This window comes from Pinus tabuliformis, chromosome J (assembly GCF_031772625.1).
Source record: "Pinus tabuliformis cultivar Carrire ecotype Pingquan chromosome J, CPIR1, whole genome shotgun sequence".
NCBI lineage: Eukaryota > Viridiplantae > Streptophyta > Pinopsida > Pinales > Pinaceae > Pinus > Pinus tabuliformis.
This window is the reverse complement of record NC_142295.1, coordinates 359518348-359536764: the sequence shown is the minus strand read 5'-3', so window position 1 is coordinate 359536764 and position 18417 is coordinate 359518348.

The following is an 18417-nucleotide window of genomic DNA, read 5'->3' as shown; positions in this document are numbered from 1 at the left end:
GAAGTAAGTGGGGTAGATTGAACAGATGTTGTGGTAGTTGCAGCAGTTGTTTGAGATGGAGTACTAGGTGCAATAGGCGACTGAGAAACCACCGAAGGTACAGAAGTTTGAATATTAGACTGGATTGGTTGCTGGGGTGAACCAGAAACTAAGGATTGTCCAGTTTGAGATGACAACTGTACACTTGGTTGCAACACTTGTTGAACTTGCGATGGATCCCACACTATGTTCATTCCGGGGTATTGACCCATAACAGGTTGAGGATATTGAGATCCATAACTGGATTGAGGGTAGGATTGATAATTGAAAGGTACATTTCCCGTACCTTGAACATAAGATTGACCTTGGGGTGGTTGGTAACCTTGACTCGAGTACTGACCTTGGGGTAAATACCCTTGAGGTAAATACTGATACCGGGGTTGACCTTGAGGTATAAATTGATACTGAGGTTGACCTTGGGGTACATATTGAGGCTGGGGTTGACCTTGAGGAATGTACTGCACCACGGGTACATACTGTCCTTGAGGTTGCCCCCCAGACACAATTTGCGTACCTTGAGGTTGCCCCCCAGGCGTTAATTGAGGCTGCCCCCCAGGCGGTAATTGGCCACCTTGAGGTTGAGAACTGGGAACTGAACCTGACATCATGTAAATGTCTCCTACACCCAACGATTTATTACCATTGTTTCCAGTTAATAACCCATGTTCAATGGGTTGAGGAGATGCCCCCGCAAAAGTACCAGAAAGTGACTGATACCCAGAGGGAACAGAAGGACCGTCGTACAAAAAAGATTCGGGCGATTGAGTAAACATGGACGACTGACCTGACATATTTACAGGAGTATAAATACCTCCAGGTGGATAAGGAGTACGAGGTGGAGAAAAACTTGACCCTGAGTTGTCTAAATAATTAGTTAAAGAAAGATACCAAGTAGTACTTCTAGGTGGACTGTAAAAAATGGATTCACGCTCCCTTAGATCAATAGTAGGTTGATCTTCAGGGATAGGGACGCCTATTTCTTCTTCTGGAGCAAGTTCTTCAATAGCTATCAAACCAAAAGGAAGATTTTCGGTGATAACTCTTTCTACCCTAGGTGAATCAGGAGCACTAGAAGTTGGAGTAACAGGTTCAGATACTTCAGGTTCTTCGCCTATATCACTAGTAGATGAAAAACTACCAGCAAGCTCGGAAACTGCAATAGCTTCAGGATTATAACCTGTTTCTAGACTTTGGTAATCAGGATGAACTACCAACGAAGACTCTCCTTCTTCAAGTGAACCTACTTTACTGCCACTAGGAGTTACAAGGACTTTCAAACCTTCGTAATGACCCGGAACTTCTTCAGGAGGTTGGCCCCGAAGTCTACGAGACCTCCTCAACAAATCAGCCACGTTTATAACCCCAGGAGACTGGCCCCGAATTCTAGGGGACTGTCTCGGTAATTCAGCCACAGTTAAAAAACTTTTAACTACTGCACACGCAAACAAAGTAAAATCTCAAAGCAAACCGCCTAAAGTCTCTAAAGAACCAAACAAATTCGAATCACACGCCTAAAGAATCTAGGGCGTCAAACCATACACAAACAGTAACCTTCCGGACCGAAAATACTAGTTGGTGATGAAGCCCAACATCGTCGAATTCAGTACAGAAGTGGTGGGTGGAACAGTTACCCCGACAACCTGCTTAATGAATAGACTGGCACAATTTCCTCCACTTTAACCGTCTCGAGTGAAGTGAACCCCCCAGAAAATCCAAGTGAGTATAGCCGACGTTTGCTCCAGGTACAGTGGGATCTTCCCTCCACTGTCACCTTGGGTAGAACCCTAAAGATAATGGTCACTAAGGTCACCAACAGCAACAAATACACCTGGGGGAACAGTCTACGATCCGATAGCACGCAAGGGCAGAGTAACAAGCTCAATCCCCTTATCGGCTCCTTGACAATAATCCAAGGTTTACCGACAAGTGACCCCAGGCTCCTCGATAATAATCCAAGGTTTACCGTTTGTAGTACGTGCGTATCTGGCGTCGTTCCCAATGAAGGAGGATTGATCCCCTCACTGGTTCGGACATGATCTCGTGCTTCTCCTTTAAGAGGAGCTTTCCCAGAGCATAAATGTAACAGTTGGATTTATCCTACCACAAGATGAGCTACTTGTTTGGTTTTGCTGTCTTGGAGAGTTAATTACTCTCCTACTCCAAGACACTAGCCTGATCTATATTGGTGTTTCAGAGCCCTAGTAAATAAAAAGTTACTAAGTTAATTTTACTTTAAGCATTAATTTTATGGCTTTTCTTTAGGACAAAAGGTAGTGGAGATAAAACTAATGGTGTGTACACTCGACTCAAATCCACTAAAAAGATATACCTAAGATGATTTAAGCTATTTTTCTTTTTCAATGAATTCCCTAGCTAAGAGAGTTGGAAAATGCAAAATTGATATAAAGACAACTTTCTTGGCAATTAAAATCAAAGAAACAATCTCTTTATCTTTTCCAAAGCATACAACACATGACCACTAATTATTTCACGAAAATTCCTTTCTCTTTTCAAAGACTTCAAATGCTACTAAAACAAACTTTCTTTTCCAAAAGAGATTTTTTTGTATTTTTTCTATATTAACAAAGCATGTAAACTACTTAACAAAAATCAACTTTGAGAAATCTATGAAAATCAAATCAATTTTACTTAAAAGAAAATCTAAGAGAAATTTACCTAAAAGCAAATCTAATGAGGAAAAAGCCTACAAAATATAATTCCAGGATGTTTTACTCAGTTACAATTCAACCAAGGACCAGTTCATGCAGAATCATAAACCAGTAAAAAACAAAAATCAAAATCTTTTGTTCTTTTTCTTAAGAATGAAATTCACAGCTTTAACAAACAAGCTTTGTCGAAATTCCGCAAAGAGACAACACAAAGGTAGGTTTCTCACAAAGGTGGATTTTATGAAAGGTCCGACTCTTAAGAAGATTGAAAAGACCAGGGAGATCCAAGGTTTTTACAACTTCTAAAGCCAAAGTCACTACAAGACCAAACAAAAATCAAACCTAGGGCTAGAACTTCTATGAACTTCACTAAAACCCTTGATGCTAACGAAACAAGCTTAGATGAAGATCTTTGACAGGTAACCAGTGGATCTGGGCAGTAAAAACAAATTATAAACAAAATCTAAGAGGCAAAAAGGAAAAAATTGGAGTTTTCTCAACTTTTGACAGGGTACGTAGGCAGTCTGTTTGCACAGGTGCTGCCACGCTCTGTGTACAAAGCTGCAGTGGATACAGGTACGCACTGTGCTTAACGCAGAGGGTGCGTACTACTCTCAAAACCAAGAAAAATAAAAACTAACTTAACCCTAAGCTATTCCACCCAAATTCACAGTCAATCAGTCAAAAACCAGAAAGAAATCGAATTTCTCAAATCATAGTATCAATCAAAAGAGGAATCAATCAAATCCATGGATTCCCCAGCGGAGTCGCCATTTTGTCATGTGGAAAGAGTCAATTTTGCGGACAAAGCCGACCTCCCTAGAAGCTAAGGCTTTCTAGTGACAAACAAAACAATCAAGCACTATCCTTCCCTAAATATGCATTTAAAATACAAGCAACCAAGTGTTTAAAGCATACCTTTAATCCAACGCTGTTTGTAGCAGCCAAGCCTCTCTGATCCAGATGAGCTCCTCCTTCTCTTTGAAACCTGCATTCACTAACAAGCAAACGATTACATAGCACCTGAATAACTCATAAAATAAAACATATTCATCATAAAGACCAAGGAGTATATGAAACAAATTATATATAACAACTTGTTGAGAAGAATGAACTTAATTGTATGAATTGGAAACAAAAGAAACCTTACAACCAGTGCCTTGGTGTTGTGCAGGTCCCTCCCAGGGTCCAGAAAGAGTTCTCCTTTACTTTGATCAGCTCACCCACTTCCAAATGAAGCTAAGAAAGGATGGGAATCTCTCCTCTCAAGCTCTATAAGGGAGTCCTAATTTCAGCAGCATCTACCCTTAGGAATGTTCAGCTTTCAACCTCTCCTCCCTCTGGCCCAATGCCTGTATTTATAATGCTTTGGAGGAAGTTAATTAGGTCCACCATCAATGGGATAAGCCCCTCTTTCAATGGGATAGCTCCCTTCTTGATGGGATAAGTTCCTCTTTCTTTAGGATGCATGAACCATCTGGAGGCGCTCAATACACGTCAAACCATCTTCTAGAATGCTCTAGAATCGACCACAAGTAACGTTTTTGAAGTAAAACTCGCACCTTTTGACCTTTACAGGAGTACGCACCCACCCCTTTACAGACAGAGCGTACAAGTACGCAGGTATTGTGAACTTCAGGTGCGTACACGCAGGTAAGGTTAAGAGAAACTGCGTAACCAGAGTTAATTGAATTTTTAAGGACTTTCTCTCTTTCTTGGAGTTTGACATGAGGACCAGAGGTATAAGACTTGCCAAGGAGGATAGTATGACAATTGATGGAGCCATACTGACTGTAAATAGTCATGGTGACAAATTTTAGTGTAATAGGCCATTCTTAATGTTTTGTGTGCAGCGCCCGTGCCCGCCCAGGTATAAAGGAAATGATGGTTTCCTTAGCCATTTTGAGATCGCTCCAGGCCCAAATACTTCCAAATGCAAGGATTTCTCCTCAGCATGCTGCCAGAGCTCCTTTATTCGACCCAGTGTTGCAAAATTTATCAGTTTAAGGACCATTTTTGATCGGCCGTGCGCCAATAGCATTCTAGGGGCCACGGAAAGCACTTGCAGCAGCTATTTTGCATTCAAAGAGCAGAATGGGGCGATTTGACAGTTATAGAGTATCAGTTCAAAATATCAGCAGCCTAAAAGCAGCAGAACATTAAAGAGGCCCCCATCAAAGTCAATAAAGCAGCTCAGAGCCATCAAAGCCCACCAGATCACAGTTATGAGCATTAAAGCCAGCATTAAAGCCACTTTGCAGTAGCAGAACCGCCTAAAGAGGAAATTCAAGTGTTTAAAGCCTAGTTATTGCCAGAACAGTGTATAAAGACACCTGAGAGCAGCGCTGCAAGTTCCCAAGGCGCAGTTATGGCAAATTGCCAGCGCAGAGCTCCAACGGACCATATTAATTCATTCTTGAGGCTGATGTCCCTACGCAGCTGATTAGATATATATTTTTTCATTCATTCCAATAAATGTTAGGTTACAATCATTCATTTCTCCAGATCTGCCCTCAGATCTGTTGTTTGTACATATTTTTAAATATTTTCTCTATAAAGACCACCCTCTGTATAGTGTAAAGGGTTGGTTGGTTGTATTTCTCATTCCAGACTTGCGCTATAAGCTTAAGAACTTCTGTAATCAAAGATTGCTGGAATATTTGCATCTAAATTGGGTGGTTGTGCTTTCAATGGCTGAAGAGCTTTGATGTGGAATTCATGTGCTTGCTCATGGTTCAATAAGTCTTTCCTCCTGTTGTTTATCAGTTTATATGTATATGTATCATCTGTATATCATAATAAGTTGCAGGAAGAAGGAATAGTTCAGAGCTGGCTTTCATGCCCTCTCTGCTCAATTCTTGTAACTTTTCTATGTTTTCCTCTGAATTAGTGATAAATATGCATACTTAATTGATCATGTTTAAGCTATTTCTCACTTCTGAATGCTGTTTAGGAATCCTTCATTGCTCCTATATAGTCTTCATCCACTTTCCCTCTTTGGCTGGATGAGAGATCATTAATTGCCTCTCATCCCCTGACCTCCATTTCATCCTTGTTCCAGAATTAATCATTGTGCCATGTGTAGCTATCCTGCTCCATATTCCCCTCTTCTGCCAAGGAAAACACACCCTTCAATTCACATTCATAGACTCCATGCCCAATGGTTTGAACTTCTTACACTTTGCATGCCAACTCTGCTTGAATAGATCAACCATCCCACCAAAACTCAAACAAAACGCATGTGCATCATATCTAGCCTAAAATCATCCCTTAAACAAAGCTAAATCCTAAAGAGAGAGCCCTCTCTGACTGTAGGTAGGCTAGGACCTGCAGTCCAAAGATTGGTTTGTGGTTACCTCGACCGTATTCCCTTGGGAGTCAAAGGGAACAACCTGAGTGATAACATAATGGCGACTCCACTGGGGACCTGAAATCATTTGTTTATTACTGTATACCCCTAATTTTGATCAGTTTGCCTTGTTTTCTGGAGAAAGTGTCCCTTTTCTTCAGAGCTTCTCATGTTTAGCTCTGATCTGTGACGGTGGACAGAGATCAGGCACTTCAAGGTTAATTCATCCACCTGGCGACTCCACTCATAATAAAGACTCCACTGGAGAAATGAACCCAAAAGAGATATATGAGTAGATCAGGCTTTTGACCTAGATTACTATCCAAGAGGTCATGTTTTTTCTCGATAAAGTTTTGATGTGTATATTGTATTTTAAAGGCGATTCTATATCAGATTTTTATGATTTTCCTTTGGAAAATGTTGTTGAAAAGCCTCCTTGCACATTAGAGCAGCAGTCTTCAAATGCTGTTGAAGATCATCATACAGCCAAGGAGGAACCAAAAATAGAGCCCAGTCTTATAGTTCCTGTATATACTCCTGTGTCTCGTAAAGTTCCTGATAGATATAAGCCTCTCATTTTGCCTCCTGTGCTGAATCCTTTGCCTGCAAATCATCCTGAGTATCTCCCTAGATTTGATGGAGAAAATGGTATTACTGCCCAGAAACATATCCAGGCTTTTGAAGATTATCTTAATATATTTGAAGTAGAAGATGAAGATGTCAGTCTTAGACTATTTTCCCTTTCTTTGCAAGGTGAAGTTAGGACTTGGTTTAAAGCAGTGCCTGAGGCCAGCATCTCAAATCTTCAGCAGTGTTCCAAGCTCTTCCTTGATAGATGGATGATCAAAGTTAGTTTCCTCTCACTCATTCAAGACTATGATGAGTTAAAAAGGCTTCCAAATGAGTCGGTTCAACAATTTTCTGATCGATTCAATCAAGTCTATCTCTCTATGCCATTGAATATTAGGCCTCCCCCTAATCTGGCTCTATTGCAATATCCAAGAGCTTTTGATCCAGAAATGGAATTTCGTTTGAGAGAAAGATGCCTGTCCACTTTGAAACAGATGCAGGACGTAGCTGTGGACGTGGAGGCAAATCTAAAGAGGAGGGAAAAACAACGCAAGGCAGAGCAAGAAGAAAGACTTCATAGTGTGTTACAAAAGTCAGAAGAAATGATGCAGTTGATCACAATGAAAGTAGAAAGTTTAGAGTGCCAGGACACATCTGTTGTGCAAGAGGAAAGTAGTGACATTCATGAACAAACCTACCACAAATCAGATGACATATTCATAGAGCCATATTTGAAGGAGGAGTCTCCTGATATACTGTGTTAATATAATAGCTTCTCTTCTTTCAACTATCTGCCCAAATATGATCTGTATGATGATGATTATGAGCCTAATGACCAAATCAGCCTTGCAGAGGAATCAGATCCTATTTTGGCAGGAAGCGAAGTTCAGGCTCAGCAGCTTGAATGTAATGATCAGCTTGCCCAGTTCAGCTATGAAGTAAAGGAGGATAGCGTAGAAAATTTTGATATCAGCGAGGAACTTTACCTTTCTGTTTTGAATCTTTTCAATTTATTAAGGAGAACTATCATGCAACTAATAAACATTTGTCAGCAAGTCTTGTTATTGACTGCCTGGAGGATGATCAAAATATTTTTCCTGATGCATCATCTCTAGTTTTGCAGCCTCGAAGAGCCATCGAATATCAGATTAAGGAAGACTCGGCAGCAGGACCTAAGCAAATAAATCGACTCCCTTCCCTGCCGCTTTGTTTTCAGCCATCTCAGGTATTTGAAGAAGAAGAGGAGCAGCCTGCGCAGATCAGTCAGGTTCCAAATGAGCCTGTATGTAATAAATAAGCACCTTTGCAAGTTTTGAATGACCCATCTACTGGCAGGCAGAATAATGAAAGAGATCAGCGCTCTTCTCCATTAGTGGGCTGTGTGCCTCAATATCAAAATGTTGATGATCTCCCGACTCCAAGGCATGGTAGCGATCCTGAACCTTTGTACAGTCCTTTATTTCAGCCTAGAAATTGTATATATATGTTGCAGGACAGTTTTGTACAGTGTTTAAACATAGCAAAGGAGGTCAGTAGCTTCCTGATCTTCTCAAAGATTAACAAAGCCACATCAGATTGCAAGATCTCAGTTTTTCTCACCAGCAAGCACAAGCAGCAAAGCTCACTGATGTCTATTTTGCTTAAATGGCTGCATTGGTTATTTCACTTCACCTAACAGCAAAGTAAGTGCTAGTTAGGGTAGGTAGGTAGGTAGGATCAATAAGGCATCCAGCCAAGGGAATTTTGTAGAGCACAGCAACAATTGAATGCAAGGCAGTCTGACCTACTATTCTTGGCTTTTCACAAGGAAAAGCCATCCCCAAGTGGAGCCACTATTAGCCTCCTGCTGCAGTAGGTTAATCATCTTTCATGATCGACATTTTTACATGCCAAATATGTCGTACAATGCATGCTGCATGCTCCATATTTGCTACAGATGGCCAAAGAACTGTCCATGAAAGTGTGCTAGTCTAAATGCCACTGCTGTGTTCCAATTTTTGGTAAGCAATTCATTTTTTGTTTGAGGCAGTTTTTCAATTGGAGGACTTCAAGCGACGCATGTCTAACTCCCCTTCTTCCTCTTTCCCCAAATCACTCACTAACTTCCCCCAAAGAGGTCAAGATCTGCTTGATACCTCTTAGTTTCATCATTCTCCATATCATTTGCCTTGGTGAAGATCTGCTTCACTCAAGGAAGGTCCATACTGCTTCTATGAGTCATTTTCCCTCTTAATAGCCTAAGATTCACATACTTAGCGCTTTCTTATCAGTTTTCATGTTAACTTACTTTACTATGTAGCTCCCTATCTATTTCCCCTTCCCCTACTAAAACTATGTATATTACTCCCCTATATACTTATCCCCTCCCCCTGGTTGAAAGATAACCATATACATCCTCGGGAATTGGTCAGTTTATCTGAAACTTAGCAAGAGCCCTCAATACCCCCTCTAACCATCTCCCAAATGCATAAGGACTCATTCCTTTGCATAGTTTCCCTTCATATGTATAAAAATCCATCTTTGGGCCTTGTTTTACCTTTCCGAAGGCATGAACCCCTTTTTATAGGCCTAAACCCTCCTCCAATCCGAATCCCCTCCCTTCGACACGATATCACTATTGAAGGTGCTAATAGTGTTGGCCGCATATATATATAACACCATTTCCCTCTCCTCCGATGCGATATCGCTACCGGAGGCCCCCCTTATCATATCTCCCCTTTATCGCATTATACATATCGTAGCCGTCTGATCAAGCCTCAGATCCGACGGCCTGTATTAAGTCGCAACCCCCATTTCGACGATCGCAACAAAAATGAAGTCATGCCCCATGCTCTCCTCCGACGTGAAACGCCGATTTAATCTCAGCCACCCATTCAGGCCCAGAGATCAACGGCCCATATTTAATCGCATCACTCCCGTATGGCTCCGACCAGCGGAGCCGAAAAGTAATATAGCGTGGCATAAAGGCATTTCGGGGGTTTCAGCATTTCTATGTGGCAACCCCATGACCCCGCCGATAGCGAAATGCCGACTTAATCTCCGCCATCCATTTGGGCCCTCAGATCAACGACCCGTTTTTGATAGCATTGCCCCATATATTGCTCCGACTGGCCGGAGCCGAAATAATAATAAGGCACAACATATATATTTTTCGGGTTCGTAAATGGCCCCTTGTACAGCAAAATGGAAAGGCTCCGATGGGCCGGAGCCGAAAAGTTATAAAGAGCAGTTTGAATGGGTTTCGGGTCCGCTTATCATTTTTATTAAAATCTACTGAGTTGGGTTCGCCGATGGGCCGGACCCGATCTAAATCAAAAGGGAGCCTATAATGCATTTCGGGTCCGCGGGGTTCATCGCTCATCGGAGGCATTATGGTTTGGGATCCGCCGATCCGCCGATCGCCGATTTAGCGCCAGTCGTTGGATCGGCCCGCGCCAGATCCGACGGCCAGGATTTAGTATTTTTCACAGTGTCCGCCTAGCCCCAAATTTTGATGAAATTCATGTTTTAAAGGCATTCCGCCTGTTCATAATAAAAGGGCCATTTTTAATGTTTTGTGTGCGGCGCCCGTGCCCGCCCAGGTATAAAGGAAATGATGGTTTCCTTAGCCATTTTGAGATCGCTCCAGGCCCAAATACTTCCAAATGCAGGGATTTCTCCTCGGCATGCCGCCAGAGCTCCTTTATTCGACCCAGTGTTGCAAAATTTATCAGTTTAAGGACCATTTTTGATCGGCCATGCGCTGATAGCATTCTAGGGGCCACGGAAAGCACTTGCAGCAGTTATTTTGCATTCAAAGAGCAGAATGGGGCGATTTGATAGTTATAGAGTATCAGTTCAAAATATCAGCATCCTAAAAGCAGCAGAACATTAAAGAGGCCCCCATCAAAGTCAATAAAGTAGCTCAGAGCGATGAAAGCCCACCAGATCATAGTTATGAGCATTAAAGCCAGCATTAAAGCCACTTTACAGTAGCAGAACCGCCTAAAGAGGCAATTCAAGTGTTTAAAGCCCAGTTATTGCCAGAACAGTGTATAAAGACACCTGAGAGCAGCGCTGCAAGTTCCCAAGGTGCAGTTATGGAAAATTGCCAGCGCAGAGCTCTAAAGGACCATATTAATTCATTCTTGAGGCTGCTGTCCCTGCGCAACTGATTAGATAGATATTTTTTCATTCATTCCAATAAATGTTAGGTTACAATCATTCATTTCTCCAGATCTGCCCTCAGATCTGCTGTTTGTACATATTTTTAGATATTTTCTCTATAAAGACCACCCTCTGTATAGTGTAAAGGGTTGGTTGGTTGTATTTCTCATTCCAGACTTGCGCTATAAGCTTAAGAACTTCTGTAATCAAAGATTGTTGGAATATTTGCATCTGAACTGGCTGGTTGTGCTTTCAATGGCTGAAGAGCTTTGATGTGGAATTCATGTGCTTGCTCATGGTTCAATAAGTCTTTCCTCCCTCTGTTTATCAGTTTATATGTATCTGTATCATCTGTATATCATAATCTAAGTTGCAGGAAGAAGGAATAGTTCAGAGCTGGCTTTCATGCCCTCTGTGCTCAATTCTTGTAACTTTTCTATGTTTTCCTCTGAATTAGTGATAAATATGCATACTTAATTGATCATGTTTAAGCTATTTCTCATTTCTGAATGCTGTTTAGGAATCCTTCATTGCTCCTATATAGTCTTCATCCACTTTCCCTCTTTGGCTGGATGAGAGATCCTTAATTGCCTCTCATCCCCTGACCTCCATTTCATCCTTGTTCCAGCATTAATCATTGTGCCATGTGTAGCTATCCTGCTCCATATTCCCCTCTTCTGCCAAGGAAAACACACCCTTCAATTCACATTCATAGACTTCATGCCCAATGGTTTGAAATTCTTACACTTTGCATTCCAACTCTGCTTGAATAGATCAACCATCCCACCAAAACTCAAACAAAACCCATGTGCATCATATCTAGCCTAAAATCATCCCTTAAACAAAGCGAAATCCTAAAGAGAGAGCCCTCTGTGACTGCAGGTAGGCTAGGACCTGCAGTCCAAAGATGGTTTGTGGTTACCTCGGCCGTATTCCCTTGGGAGTCAAAGGGAACAACCTGAGTGATAACACCTACTACTACTAAGTTTGCTTCCTTTAATCCAACTTCATTACAAGTTCCCGTCGAATCGTTAGGAGAGCTTTTGGACAAGTTAACCATGTCTAAACAACTGTCAACATCCAGGAATGTATCATTTGATGCAGTTACGGCAGAATGCTTTGATGATACTCCTTCAATATTTTCTGGTACACCTGAGTCACACTTGTACGGTGCACCATCCGTTTCGGTTGGTTACCAATCACTAGCTGGAACCTACTTAGGGGTTGCTTCAACACCATGGTCAACTCCCATTTATTCGTCCAGATTTCAATCTAGTTTTTCTCACATGGAAACTCAGCAATTTGCTCCTGCATATCAGTATCAATTTGGGAAAACCAATTATCAAAGATCGATGTACCCTTTAAACACTAGATTGCTGCCATATGGAGAGCAGTATGCTTACTTGCCATTTCCTCCTTTTTCTAGGGGAAAACAATATGATATTTTCCCATAGTATTCAAGTCAAACTAGAATTAGAGCTAGTGGTTGGCAACTAGTACTGCTAGAACAACCAAGAGTTGTATATCCAACACAACTAATCCAACTTGTTTCGAATATTCCCACTACACCTACTGTTACAACTATGCTGCAATCACAAGCACAACCTGTTGTATCTCAACCTCAACCTATTCCTTCTTCCTCAAAACCTCATGTTTCAATGCAAGGGGCTCAAGTTTCTCAGGTTGTTGTATAACAGCCACTTATTTCTGGGCCTCAACCGCAACCCCAGGTTAGTGTTCCTTTATCCGCAATGACTCAGGCATACACGGGTACAATTAATCCACAACTTGGTCAATCTTCTAGTACTAGACAGCAGCAAATGGTCCAACAACCGTGGTTGTCACAATATCAACAACCTCAATTCCAGCAGTCCCAACCTTAGTTTAGACTTGGTTCCCAAGCTCAAACTAGTATGGGACAATATCAAACATACCAAGGATCTGGGCAACAAAGCTTTGCAAGTTATAGACAACCATATTTCCAAACTGGTTATCAACAACTGCCTTATACTAGTTATGTCCAATGACCTTATCAAGCTTACTAGATGCAGATGTCATTTGCTGGTATGCAAAGACCTATTACTTAGGCAATTCCATCTTATCCTGGGTATGCTCCACCAAACCTAAATCAACAGTTACCATTTGTAGAAACTCTAGAGCTACCCGATTTGAACCAACTCACAAATGATCCAATTGCATATGCCCCTTAGTGGCCAGCAATTCCACATAAATTTCCATCTGACATTCCAAAGTTCAATGGAAATCCAGGAGAAGACCCATCGAATCACGTAATGACTTTTCATTTGTGGTGTTCATCCAAAACCCTGAATGATGATTCAATTAGACTCTGTCTTTTCCATAGAATGCTCACTGGTCAGCTACAAAATGGTATATTGAATTACCTAGAGCTTCTTTTGATAACTTCACCATTCTTGCCACTACCTTTCTAACCCACTTTCAATTACCTATCAGGTATGAAACTGGAACAGAACTTCTTACCAACTTTAAACAGACTACCTCCACTCACATATCTAATCATATTCATGAGTGGTGGCATCATCGTTGAATGGTAAAGACATATGTTCTAGATCAACTTTTAGCTGAGTGGTTTATAAAGTCCTCATTGCCATCTATCACTGAGGATGTGGTGAAAGGAGGAGTTGTCACAGAAGAGAAAGTCATTGCTCGTGCCCAATATTTGGATCTGATTTATACATAATTAGGCAATCTCTATGATAAGATTCCTGATGCACCTAGAATAGCTTTAACTGTTCCACCCCCTCCAAAATTGAGTAGAGACTCTCATGCCGGCTATGGCATGATCGGTTCCTCGAGTACACAAATGGCAAGAGGACCATCTAGTCAAGCTATTGCTATTTCCAGTCAAAATGCAAATGAAAACACTCTTGCCTCTGAGATTAATGCCATGTCATCTGACAAGGCCAAAAATCCAAAGCAACCAAGAGGCAAGAAGAAGGGGAAGAATAATAAGAAGAAACAAGAGAATTCCACTCCTGAAAAATCATTTGAAATCCCTACTGCAGCAAGGAAACCTCGTTATCCATGTTTGATATGCAATGATGAGAATTTTGCAAGAGATTGTCCACATCAATCTAAGGTTTCTAAACTTTTAAAGGCGTCGAATACCTCAGTGGTGCTGACAGATCTGTTTCCGAACCCAGAAACACATTTGGTTGCCATTGATAATGCTTCCACATTGCAAGTGCTTATGCTATCCATTGCAAATAAGCACAATGATGTTTTGGTATCGACAAGGAATAAATATTACGTGAATCCATCATCGTTGAACAACCAGACCACTGATCAACCTAGTACTTCAACCATGACTTCACCAGAAGTTGTTCCACCCATTATTCCTGAATTAACAATTAAACCACCAAAGGGGGTTGTACATAAATCGACATTTAATCCTCGTGCTCGAGCAGCCCAAAATTATAATATAGTGGAGGATCTGGCTCAATCACCTTCCGCTATGTCGACACTTGATGTATTACAAAATTATCCCTCCAAAAAGCAAGCTTTGTTATCAGCGATAGGTGGGATCGATCCTATGGATTCCAATCTTGTGGTCTTTAATCATACAAGATATACACCATAGTTACCAACACAACTAGCTTTCCTTATGCAGGTAAAATCCCTCAATAAAAATGTTCATCAAACCATTATTGATGAGGGGGCATCTACCTGTATTATGTCAATGAGTTGCTGGAAAAGTCTTGGTTCACCACCCTTGTCCCGATCACCAACAACACTAAAAGCTTTTGATGGAAGAACGTACACTCCATACGGGATTTTAAGTAGCTTGCAGATAGAACTAGGGGGAAAAACAGTAGATATTGAAGTCAAGGTCATTGCTGGACCCCTTGATTACAATATTTTACTGGGAAGGCCTTGGGTTTATGCTATGGCTGCGGTTGTGTCCACATATTTTCGAACGATTGCATTTCCTTTCAAAGGTGGAATCACAGTCATCGACCAACTAGCATTTTTTGCTAATAGTTCACAAGACACTGGAAGCATTCCATTAATACATGGACATTCACAATCGCTTCAAAATGTTGGAGTAGGTCTCCTAAAAGATCCTTCCTTGATGGGTACTTTTTCCCTCCCGTCTCCATCTGGTTTCACAGAAGTGGCCATAATGGAAACCTGCAATATGATATCTTCTACATCATCTGATTTCAAGAAGAGTTCCAACTATTTTGAGAGTGATGATCATCGTGAGGCATTACCGCCAAGCCCCATCGAATCCTTGTAGTAATCAATCTATTGGGCTTGTGCAACAAACCCGAATCCACACTCAACGAGTATTTGGGTAGATAGGTCTTTAGAATATGGCACCTCTTCTGATCCTTGGTCTCGTATACATTCTACAGATGAAGGAATCATCCAATCAATGATGATAGGAGAGACGCCGTGGGAAGATTATCATCATCGTTCCCACCTTCGAGATGACAATGAAGATTATTCAAAAGAACTCAATCACCCCTCAATTGTTGATGTTTTATTGAATTCTGTAAATACAGTTGATTCTAAGTGAAATTTGTCTAACATTGAAGAAAGTATCTCCATAAATATTTCGACCAAGCCCAATGTTGTACAAAATATTCACGTCAGCAAATCTTGTTCTCCATCAAAACTAGATAACTATTGTGCTCTTTCTCGCGAATTCAGAGATGTCTTTGCATGGTCTTACGAGGAAATGCTAGGCATTGACTCAAGCATTGTTGAGCATGAGATCAAAATGTATCCTAATGTCAAACCAGTACATCAACGACTTTGAGCTATTCATCCAAAGAAAGCCGCTGTCATTAAAGTAGAGGTTGAAAAACTTTTGCATGCTGGCTTCATTTACCCTATACCTCTCACTGATTGGGTATCGAATATTGTTCCTGTGATGGAAAAATAAGGAACGATAAGAGTGTGTGTCGATTATAGGGATGTAAATCAAGCATGTCCAAAGGACAACTATCCTACACCCTTTATCAACCAAATTGTTGATGAATGTGCCGGATGCGAAATCTTTTCATTCATGGATGGATTTTCCGGATATAATCAAATCAATATCCGCCCACAAGACCAATCAAAAACTACATTTATATGTTCATGGGGCACATTTGCATATCGTAAATTACCTTTCGAATTGAAGAACGCAGGGGAAACTTTTTAGAGGGCAATGAATTATGCCTTCCATGACATCAAGCACATAGTTCAACCATATCTTGATGATCTTCCTGCTCATTCATGAAAACGGACTGATCATCTGCAACATTTGAGAGCCATATTTTTGTGTTGTTGACACTACAAGATAAGACTCAATCCACACAAATGTGTGTTTTGTGTCAGCTCTGGTCGACTGCTTGGCTTTGTAGTTTCTAAGGATGGAATTCGACTCAATCTAATAAAGGTTCAGGCAATTCTTGACATGCCTCCACCTTCAAATTTGTTACAGATCTAGAGACTTCAAGGGAAGTCAAACTTTCTTAGGAGGTTCATTCAAAATTATGTTGAGCTCAGTAAAGGTTATACACGTCTTTTGAAGAAAGAGGTACCCTTCCATTGGGATCAGGTTGCGCAAGCTTCCTTTGATGCTCTCAAAGATTCCCTGATAAAAGCATCATTAATGTATGCCCCCAACTATCAAAAATACTTTTACCTGTATCTCGCCACTACAGATACAACCATCAGTATGGTTTTAGTGCAAGAAGATGACAGAATTGAACATCCTATATATTATTTAAGTCACAATCTTAATGATACAGAAAGCAAGTACTCTTATGTTGAAAAGTTGGCTTTAGCAGCTATCCAAGCTGTACAGAGATTTTGACATTATATTCTCCTTCACAAAACTACCATTGTATTAGATTGCAACCCTATGACATACATCCTGTCACATCAATTTCTAGGGGAAAATATTCCAAATGGATAGTCATCTTGCAGGAGTTTGATCTGGAATTCATCAAATCCAAGTCAAAGAAATCTCTCATATTTGTAGAGCTACTTTGCGACCTTCCCTCGTCCTCCAATGATTTAACATTAGAAGCATCAATTTGGATGAGTCTCTGTTTTTGATATCGTCAAGTGATCCGTGGTATGGGGATATACTAGTATATCTCTAGACCCAAGCTTTTAGGCCTAACACCTCTCACTCTGAACAGTGACGTATTCGATACCAAGCCAAAGATTATCTGATCGTTGGTGATACACTTTATCGTCGTGGTGTCGATACAATTTTACGAAGGTGCCTTACGCATGAGGAGGCCGAAAAAGCTTTGAATGAATGTCATTCAGGTGCTTATGGGGGGCATTTATCTGGTTACGCAACTGCACAAAAAATATTATGAGCTGGTTACTTTTGGCCAACCATATTCAAAGATTGCATACTTGTAGTCAGAAAGTGCCATGCTTGTTAGATTTTCGATCGTAAAACTAGATTACCACCTGCACCACTGCATCTAGTAGTTGTTGTTGGCCCATTTGCGAAATGGGGCATTGATTTCATGACATGTAACCCCACCTCGGCCGGGGGGCATGGGTATATTATAGTCGCTGTTGACTACTTTACCAAATGGGCCGAGGCGATGCCTACATTGAACAACAGTGGCAAAACGATTGCTCTTTTTTTTTTTCAATCATGTAGTTTCTAGATTCAGTGTGCCACAAGCTATAGTCACAGATCATGGGTCGCATTTTCACAATCACATGATGATCGAGTTAACTACCAAATTAGGACTATCCCATGATAGTTCTACTCCATATTATCCACAAGCTAACGGACAAGTTGAGGAAATCAACAAGGTCCTTAAGCGTATGCTAGAAGGAATGATTGGAGTCCTTAAGTGGAATTGGAATTTAATCCTGTACTTAGCTCTGTGGGCATACCAGACCTCGGTGAGAAATGCGACTGGATTTACGCCCTTTCAGTTGGTGTATGGTCTGGAAGCAGTCTTACCAATTCAGTGTGAAATCTCATCCCTCAAGCTCACAATCGACCTACTACTCGAAACTTCTAAAGAAGAAGCTCATTTCTTGGAATTAATCCATCTATATGAAACCTGTCATGATGCCGCATTGGCTAATGAAGCACATAAGAAAAACATCAAGGCAAAATATGACAAAAAATGTTAAGCCTCGTGTCTTCTCAGAAGGTGACCTGGTCTTGCTTTATGATCAGGATTCTGACAAATTAGGAGCAGGGAAATTTGAACCATTATGGATGGGCCCTTATATCGTTAAATGTGTGTTGACAAAAGGAGCCTACGAGTTAGTCGATTATGATGGGATTCCACTGTCACAGCCCCGAAACGGGTTGTATCTCAAATGTTACTATGCTTGATTAAGTGTAGTAAAACTCACTGTACATATGCTTTCATTGCATTTTTTGTGTGTTTTCTTTTAGAGTTGTCATTTTGGTTAGGTAATCCACTTCACATTTGTTGCAGATGTCAAACTTTTTGGAACCATTTGTTGGGTATGCCGACGAGGCTAGTCGTAGCATGCAGAACCTATCTTCTGCAGCCTGGGCCATCTTCGCTCCAAGCAACGAGTTAGTGAGTTTTAGAGGGATATGTATTGGTCGATCAACAAACAACATCGCTGAGTATAGCACGTTGATTAAACTCC